This window comes from Nymphaea colorata, chromosome 2, assembly GCF_008831285.2.
Source record: "Nymphaea colorata isolate Beijing-Zhang1983 chromosome 2, ASM883128v2, whole genome shotgun sequence".
Lineage (NCBI taxonomy): Eukaryota > Viridiplantae > Streptophyta > Magnoliopsida > Nymphaeales > Nymphaeaceae > Nymphaea > Nymphaea colorata.
This window is the reverse complement of record NC_045139.1, coordinates 25,587,634-25,597,341: the sequence shown is the minus strand read 5'-3', so window position 1 is coordinate 25,597,341 and position 9,708 is coordinate 25,587,634. Positions and strand designations below refer to the sequence as shown.

Genomic DNA, 9,708 nt, shown 5'->3' with positions numbered 1-9,708 from the left:
TAATATTTGATGGCTACTTGTATAAACTCTGGAAACTCATGCACCATTACTGCCTATTGTTTGATGTGCATGAAGAACAAAAAGAATGTTGGGGACTCATTGGTTGTAGATTCAAGTTTCTTTCTTATTGTTAGAATTTCATACTTGAGTTCACACAAGAAATTTACCCTAACTTTATATCTCATTAATGCTTCATTCTTGCTCCTTACCTTCTCATTACTTGCTTGACTACTATTAACTTATATGCCTTCTGAGGAAGGGGGATAAGGAGGAGGAGTGGGGGACTGGTGGGGATTTGTTATGGATTTGTGTATGTTTCTCATTGTCTAGGTTTCATACCTGTGAGTTCACATAAGACTTTCAAATTTTCTTTATGTATCCCACTAGACCATCTTTATGTTGAAATATTTGATTCAAAATAGGCATATATTTATGCGGGTTGTGAGAGATGCCATTAATGCTGGTGTTGATGGATATGATGATCTCAAGGCAAGAGTAAGGAAGTCATCTCAGGGTTTGAAGTTGACAAGGGATGATTCCATGGCTACAGTCAGCAAGGTTGTTCGTGCTCTTTCGATTAGCTACTAAAGCTTCATAATCCAGGAGCATGATTATTCCTTTTTTCTCTCTCATTTGTAGGCTTGAAAGGCATTTATGAACTTTGTGGAGATATGTCAGGCTCTTGGCAATAGAATTGAGACAGCAAAAGAGTGGAAGAAGATGGTTGCCTTTAACACGGTGGTTGTAATTGAAATGACAACATGGTGGTTCTTGAATTAGTGAAGTACCGGCTATCAAAGTCACTATATAATAGATAAAGTAAACATTGAATTTCTCTTTTTGTACCTTTTCTCATATTGAATTTCTCTCAATAAAAGTTGCAAGAGACCTCTCTCCTGGCATATATTGTAACAACATGCATCAATACCATGGGGTATTTAGTAATGCGGAAATTCGTTACTAATTAATGAACTTATTATCATGCACATTTTCAGTATGAAAGATTCACAATTTGCAACTTATATTTTCGTTACTAAAACTAAACTCTGCTCCCATCTCAACTCTTATTTGCAATGTAGGTTTTCATTTTGATTAGTAACAACAGAAATATTTTGTTACTGATCATTATTAAGTTAGCAAAATATAGCCCTTTCATTGCTAATGGATTCCATGTCATGACTTTTAGTAATAGAGCTGGAAACATGGTTTTTTGTTTCTAAAAATATTTAGCAACAAAAAATGTTGTGTTACTAAAACTCCTTTCTACTGCCCCCAGGTCAAATGACTATGAGATTATGTTGATACTTTCATTCCATATATTACAAGTAACACCAGAATAGATGATGAGCGTCTTCAACCAAACCCTTTTTCTCATATTTCTCGAAGGTACATGTTCTATCATTTACAAGAGTCATATATTTTTAAGGTAGCCATGATTGATGTACATAAGAAAAAAGAACTTTTCCAATACCCATGCAATAGAAATAGAAGTATGTGCAGTGTGCATCTTAAAGATCTCATATCAACTCAGTAACTTGGCAATATCGTAGCAAAATTGTAGTGTCCCTCCAACTAAAGGATATGTTGAAAGTATAATATTGGTTTGGAATATTCGGTTGATTATCATGATAAAATCAAAATATATATTTTAGTGGACCTTCAATACTTGCTACCGCATTTCAAGATTCAATATGAGTAATCATGCATGTAAGAAAGTAAACTATGGCAAAGGCAAAATTTAGACTTAGCTTAATTATCAACCTCAAGAACAAGCTTGACCAAAAGTAATGTGGAATATAAAAGTACAAGTGCAGGTTTTAGAACTCTTCTTCTAGTCGTATTCCTCCACAATGTTGGCAGCATAAGGGCCATTGGTAGTTTCCACTTTCTTTAATAGCTCATCATGTTGATTTGTCTATCAAACATGCATGGAAGTACACTGCACATTGATATTATTGCTGGAGAACGGTTGCGGTCCATTAATTGGTGCAACCTCTCTTAGTTTGGTCCCATCATACCAGTAAACCTTAGCTCATCTCTAAAGGGTCATATCTCTTCCCACCCACATAGATATTAACGATTCCAAATGAAAAATATAGTAAAACAAAAGTCCAGACAATTGACTTATAGTATAAAAAACTCAAACACTATTATCCTGCAAGTTGCCCTTCTTATAATGATTAGTCAAAATGGAGGATAAGTTGGATGGGTCAAGCAAAGGAGAGAAAGGGAGATCAGAAAACCAAGCAAAATCTAGGGTGTTCTAGCACAAGTTTTTAGCATTCAAACGAAATAATTTTGATATTAATATATAAACTACTGGATATATAGTGAAACATGGATTAGGAGTGCACATTTTATTTTTTACAAAGCCAACATTGAGTTCCACTAGGTTAGGATCCCGAGGCAGGGGGAATACAGGGGGCTTTCGGGTCCTTGCTAATTGGGTTGTTAACCTCCACTCCCTCGAAGTTAGTATAACCTGCAGTTTAGTTAACAACAAATTGTGTTTTACAATGCAACATTGTTGTGAATTGCCAATGGCCTTAGTAGTTGGCATCATTGTCACAAAAAACGGGGACGGGTGTTAAACGGTGAGGAAAAAAACGGGTATAATACGGTAAATTTTTATATATCGGGAATAAAACGGGAAAAGTTCGGCAAATTTTTTTAAAAAATTAAACATTTAATACATCTTAAAAATTATAAAAAATAATAATTAATAAAAAACGGCAAAAAACGGGAAAATAACGGCTAATATGGGTATTATACGGGTATTAAACGGGTATTATATGCGTTTTTTGATGTTTTTTTAAAAAAACGAGAATAGTACGGGTATTATACGGCAGAACTGTTTTTGGCGTTAAATACACGTTTTTTTAAAAAAAACAGCGTTTTTTGTGACAATGATTGGCATTAGCCAATTCTAGCCGTTGGGAATTGAACTCCCAAGTGCTCCCGACCAATGGGAAAGCCCTTGTGGGCAATAAAATTGCCCACAGCTCAAGCCATCGGCATTGGTCATAGTTGCCGGTGGTTGTAAACCGTTGGCAATTATCATGCATTACCAACAGCTAGATGGCAGTTGAAAATTCTTGTAATACCCAACCACCACGATCATTGGGTATTCTTATGATTCCGAACAAGCATAACCGTTGGGAATTATAAAAACTCCTAACGGCCTAGACCATTGGAAGCTCATATAAATTCACAACCGTAATTGGTCAATGTTTTACATATTAAAATGAAAGGAACATAGAGGGAGAGGCCAGGCCGATATCTTTGGCGCGTGATATCATTGGCTCCACTGTGAAAGGCATTGGGTTAAATTTGAAGGCAGTTGAGCTTCCACATATAGATAGACTAAATTTTTTGCGCCTATGCCACTGCCAACGGCCATAACAATTTGGTATTTGGAAAAAGGATATGCAACTTCCATTCTCACTCCCGACGGCTTCACTCGATGGGAGAAGGTGGATGAAATGCCCATGGCTTCCTACGGCGACTCAACGAAATGGCACAGTGCTATTAAAACAGTGCAAAATTTAGGTGCACATAACATTTACTATTTCCAAATGTCTAGATATGTCCTTGAGATTTTCCTCCCAAAGAAAAACCAAAAGGGACAAACCATACATCCTTCATTTACTTCCTTTTAGACATAGGCAAACAGACATACATGCAAGTCTGTCTAGCTAGTGGATGTGATGTAATCAGACATCTCCTTGCTATCCTTGAAACATTACAAAAAGATACTTCTATTTCCCATTTGATTAATAGCCAAGTTATTGCAAGAATCTTACGATATTATCAGGATGTTTACCTTTTAATTCTCAAGTATACCAAAGTAAAGGCGGTTTCTTTACATTCAGTGCCTCTTTATTTGCATCCTGAATTCCATGAAAGGCAGGTGAGCTTCTTCAACTTGGTAGATTTAGATGCCAGCTTTGACATTTCGCCAACTAAAAATGGTGAGCGAAATAATTACTAAGACCACTTGCTTAAGTTGTCACAAGAAGTCGGCTCCAGCTCTGCTTTACGACTTTAGAAAGAGAGAGAGTGAGGAACAGCCAACAGGAACAGGGTTGCTGATCGTAGTTAATGGGCAACCACCCATGAGGGCCTGTTAGAGAGAGAAATATAGAGAAAGAAAATGGCAGTTTACGAGACTCGAAGCCACTCCTTTCCTCTACCCTCCCTCAAGGTTTAATGTTGTTTCTGCATCTCGGTGGTCCTACGAGAGAGAGAGGCGACAGCCAACAGGAACAAGAAGAAGAAGAAGAAGATGAACAGAAACAGGAACAGGAACAGGAGATGCTGAACATAATGGAGAACCGCCCATAAAAGATGATACCCGTGCCCGCGGGAGGTTGGCCTCGATCGGTAATCTCATTTACAAAAAGCAAAAGTGGGTCTGGCAAGTTGCTGGCGGGACCAGACAGCCTGGTGCCATCCATCTTTTGCTCCCTCCAAACCCATCCCATGGGACCGACAACCCAGCAATGCCCTGGGCCCCCTCACACAGACTGACATTCCTCAGAGTCTGAGCCATGCAGCTGCAGCATGGCTCATGGCTCGCTCTTCTCTTCCCTTAAGATCATGATCCATTGTCTTCGTCCCACTTGGGTATCCCTTTCAGAAACTAACGTGCATAGCTTCCTGCTCCATGCACATCCTTATTTATGGTGTGGATGACACTGATCCTTTGCCCCCACCCCCCTAGCTAACTCCATCCACTGTGCTAGGCTGGCCCACCTGTTCATTCCCATGCAACTCGGTCAAATGGGTCAGGTCCAGGTGGGTCTGTTGTGTGGGCCCATTCGCGTCCTCTGGTTGGGTTTGTGCTTGACAAATAGGTCCAAAAGCTTTGGGCCTAAACATGGTGAGGACATGGCTTGAGTGGACACATATGGCGACCACCAACCTAGGATGTCACATGCCTTTATCCTTGGTGGAACCTGCACTTAGATGAAGACCTAAAATGATTTCGATGGTCGACGTCATTACAGTTTGGAGGGTTCAAATGACCGAGCCAGAACCGAGCCCCAGGCTCGGACTTTTTCACATAACCGGGCTTGAGGTCCTGCTCAAAACATGACTCAGCTGACTTACATAAGCTGAAGAGAAACCGAACAAAAGAGACTCTGGGTATTAATTGTTTCCCTTTCATTTTGAAGTCATTTAATTAAATGGTTTCAAGAGGGGGCGCCCGCTGTCTAACCAAGTTCAAGGCTGCCTAGAACAAATGGGAAGCCTTTGGACCTCGCCCGTGAACTGGACAACCCAGTTCCCTGAAATGATAAAAGCTAATAGAGAGATAAGCTCAGACTAGCTGGTCTGAGTGGGTTCGGTTGTGCAAATTACTGTGAGGCATCAGGTGTTCAGGACGGGTCGGTCCAAAAGTAGCAAATTTAGAGTGATTTGACAGATACGCTTTTAAAACAGTGCTTTTGTGACGATTAAGCTGTTATGATATGGAGGCGGTGGGCTGCTTTTCCCCATCTTTTGCAACCAACGTACCCACGCTCAGCACGCTCGGTTTCACCTTTAGTTCTTTTAATTGGCCATTGGGTCCTGGTGCTTTTGCAAAAGCAACCCAAAATCATAAGCGAATATTATTCCTGCGTAATTGCCTGTACCCTGAGTTTCTTCTTTCTTTTCTCTGGAAAAAGTTAAGAGATCATGATTTTCTCTTTCCTTTATTACGACCCTTTCTTAGACAAAGAAAAGAGACGCCAGATCTTCATGTTTGCGGTTTCTTTATAAATGAAGGGCATGGGAGAAAAGAAATGATTTCTTCAGATCTTTGCTCCAATCTCGAGGCTTGCCATTAATGGTGGGAAAACTAAGCTCTCATTTATTTAGAAGAGAATACGGCACTGCAGGGTTCTTGGATTCTCCACGTCCTTCCTTCTGTTCATCATGTTTAGGTACAGAATCCAAGAAATGCTGCTTGTCCCCCTACCAACAATTAAGCAATACTTTTCTTCAATAGTCAAAATAAGATTTGTGCAACTCATAGACTGAAGCTCACGATGTAACTTTAGTTCTAAGAAGCGGAACAAAAACAAAATGCAGGCTCGATTCACATAGGAAAAATTTGCCAACTACACGAACTAATCAAAGAGAAAAATATTACAACTTTACTCATCCAAACACTTTGACACAAAAGCAAACAAAAATTCAAGAAAATAAAAATTACCACTTGTAAGATTATGGATAATCATTATAAGCATGTGAAGCTCTAGGCTTTAATGCCATATTATACAAGATTAGCATCCCAACAGCTTTGCATCGAGACGCATTCATCTTACAGAAACAAACAAACTCCAAATACAAACATGAAAGTGTCTGCCTTCTTTTCTTCGTAACATCCAAACGTACAACAAAAACTACAAATAAAGTCATTTTCCTACACAAAGCGATGAGAAGGAAAATACCAAATTCTGCTGTTAAGGAATTTACAGAGTAACAACAGACAACAAAAAAACCCTAAACAACAAGCAGAGAGAGAGAGAGAGGGAGAGAGAGACTGATGGTAACAATTGCTCTGCTAGTCATATTCTTGATAAGACTATCTGGGAGAAGGCTACATCGAGAGGTTGTAAACGGGGTGTGATTGCATACTGACCCTTGAGCATCCTCTGTTCGAACCCCAAGATGAACACCTTCGATCTTGGAATTTAAGGGAACAATACAGATTTCTTGACTGACACAGTAGGTGCACTTAAAGGAGTTCTACAGAAAAAATGGCAGAAATAAGGCGGGAAAGGCAAATTCTCACCCCCATCGTTAGTCCAGAAAATAAGATCATAATCTGATGAGAAATATGCTCAGCTCCGGACCGCCATTACCATCAGGATTGATCATGTAGAAGGCTTCCGAGTCGCAGCTCCCGACCACTCTCTCGAACCTTGCTCGCATATACATGAGCTCACCACCGCCAGCAGCATCACCATCATGGGCAGCAGCCAGAGGCAGCACTCCGGCACCAACGGACACAGCGCGTAGCAAGCCCAGCACCTTCTGGTCGCCTTCGCCGCACTGCCTGGACACGGAGTATCCGCTCTTGCGCCCATTGCAGTACATGGTCCAGAAGGGCTCGCCGAATAGCGGTGGCTTCCCGGCGCCCCTCTCGCACTCCAGAGCGAGTCTGACGAGCCCGGAGGCCATCTCCTTCACAAGTGAGCTCGTGGGATGGCCAGTTCAAGCATCAGAGCAGGGGTCGAGCAGGGCGAGTCCTGGACGACGAAGTTCACGTTGCCTTTCCGGTGGCCGAAGAGGGTCCCCGTGACCCTCTTTCCCAGAGCAGAAGAAGACGAGCCGGAGGACGCGGATGAGTGGTTGAGCCATTTTCGAGAGGAGAGAAACGATTTGATCATGGGAAGGAGAGGAAAAAAAGGTCTGCTGGCGGTGGTCGGCTTTTGCGGTGGCTTGAGATGCTGAGAGGTTGGGAGCCTTGTGAAGGGTGAGCAGATAGGCTCATCTGGGATTGGGTCCATAGTGGTGGCTGTAGGGTTTTGGGTGGCCGGAGTTACTTTCCGGCTGCTGCCATTTCGCTTCAGGCGGGCAAATTCCGGCGTCATTTCAGGAGGCGTCTCACTGTGCGCGATAGGAAGGGAGAAGAAGGAAACGGTGTGTGGGAGTGTTGAGAGTAATGATGGTGTTGGAGGACGGTGGGCAGAGTAAGCCAAAAGACAGCGGACTGAGTGAAGTGCGTGCTTATGCCTATATAACCCATCGGGCCAAGATGTCTTTTACTTTTTCCTTTAATTTATTGTCTTTTGTTTCTGTCTTTCCTTTTTTCCTTTTCATTCATTTGTTTTTTATTTGTCTCTCCTTCGTATTTTCTCTCTGTGTTAATTTATGTCCCGTGACGTCCTTGGAAGGTGGCCGTTATGTTTTCCCCGACATTGAAAACCAAGTTTTATGAGAGGTCACATACTTGTCATTGCCAGTTTGACCGTGGAGGTGGTGAACAAACTGGCAAGAAGGGAATACCAATTAATTATATGAAAGATAATCAGGAATAAGGTCCATGTGTTGAGTTTTCTTTAACTAAAACTGATTATGCAAATATAAAACAGATTTCTTGTTTGATGCAAATTGACCTTTGAATACAATTGTGGGTTTTTGAAGCATTGTTTTACTGCACCAGATTCACATGAAAAGCTTCACCGGCTCACTCGGAGGGACCAGAACTAAGTTTTCCTAGGAACCGAATTCCGAAAAGGAAACTATAATGTCCTTGTGAACATTATGTGTGAAGCTAAATTTTAGGAACTTGAAGACCGACCTTTTCTTTTTCCTGTACGTTTTAGCAAACTAAAGTTTAAAACACATGGTGTCCAACTTATACCGAGCGATGCATGTTGATAATTAAACTCTAACCTCTTTTAACTCAATGTTCTTAAGTTGATCACCCAAAAGGGGGATAGAACTTGCATTGGTAATCCAATAATTGGTTCATATCGAGCTAATGTTGCGGACGAATTACAGTGATGAGTGCTATCAAAATCAGCTTAACTTGGACTATTTGAAGTAAACCGGTCATCAGCTTATTCAAGAGTGCCATTGTTAGCTTTTCAAAATGTTCTTACTATTTAAAAAAATAATAATAATTAAACATTTTTTATATTTCTCACTTTTTGTAAAAAATGAATTTTCATTTTTTTTACCAATTCAGCTGAATTGATGAATTGCTGAATTGGCAGTGGAGGAAATGAGTTTAGGCATTCCTCCCTTCTTTTATGGGCGTACCTAACAACTAGAAGTTCCTCTTTGTTGTGCCAAATAGGATGAACCGGGCTCCATTGATGTATTTGCATGTCCACTAAACAGATGAAGACAGCTTCGTCGATTGGAATGTATATTGTCGAAATAAGAGAGGTTCCAATTCGTCGACATGAGACGAGCCATCTATTTCATTTTTCCTTAAGTGAAACAAAGGTTGGGCATTGGGTAGGGTACCCAGTACTTGGCTTGATTGGGCCCGAGTTTGGGGCCGAAAAAACCATACCGGACTAGCCTGGGTTGGCCCGATGGTGCTCGATTCAACCCGATATGTTTTTTAATATTATTTTTATTTTAATAATGATATATATATTTTTAATTAAAAACATTTTATATTGAAAAATTTTATTCTATATTTAAAAATATTTTTTATTTTAACATGGGAGAGTTTGAGCTGGGGTTTCGGGTGTTAGAACCCAAGCTCTCGGGCTTGGCCTTGGGTTTCAGGCTATAGGTTGGCCTAAGCTCGACTCTTGTCAGGCCAAACAGGGCTGGGCTGAGCCGACTCGATGCCCAGGCCTAAATGAAACCAATGATTCATTAGTAGAATAGATAGCAACAACAATCTTATCAGACATGAGTATTTTTGCCTTCTCAATGAGCAATTGAAATTGTTTGATGTAACTAGTAATAGAATAGGTTCTGGTTGTTTGCCGTTCAAGAATGAATTGTTTAAGCAGTTCGTGCTAACCATACATAGTGATTGGACCTAATCTTTCCGTTGTCAAGTGCCCTAATAACATAATTTATTGTTTGTTCCTATATTGAGAAAGTCCATCTTTGGGAAATCTGATGATCATCGAATAAGAAATGTCATTTAATATAGAATTTCCCAATCTTTCCATAAATGGTCAATCCTTTGCTCTCATCGGCCAAGTTCTTTCTGGCTAAGGAATGAAAAATCTTTCTCCCAAG

General features: G+C 40.5%; 1 pseudogene; it reads right to left on the bottom strand.

The window, feature by feature from the left end:
• Nucleotides 1-6,334: 6,334 nt before the first annotated feature.
• On the bottom strand, nt 6,335-7,717 carry LOC116248276 (protein MIZU-KUSSEI 1-like; annotated as a pseudogene).
• Between the last annotated feature and the right edge of the window lie 1,991 nt (nt 7,718-9,708).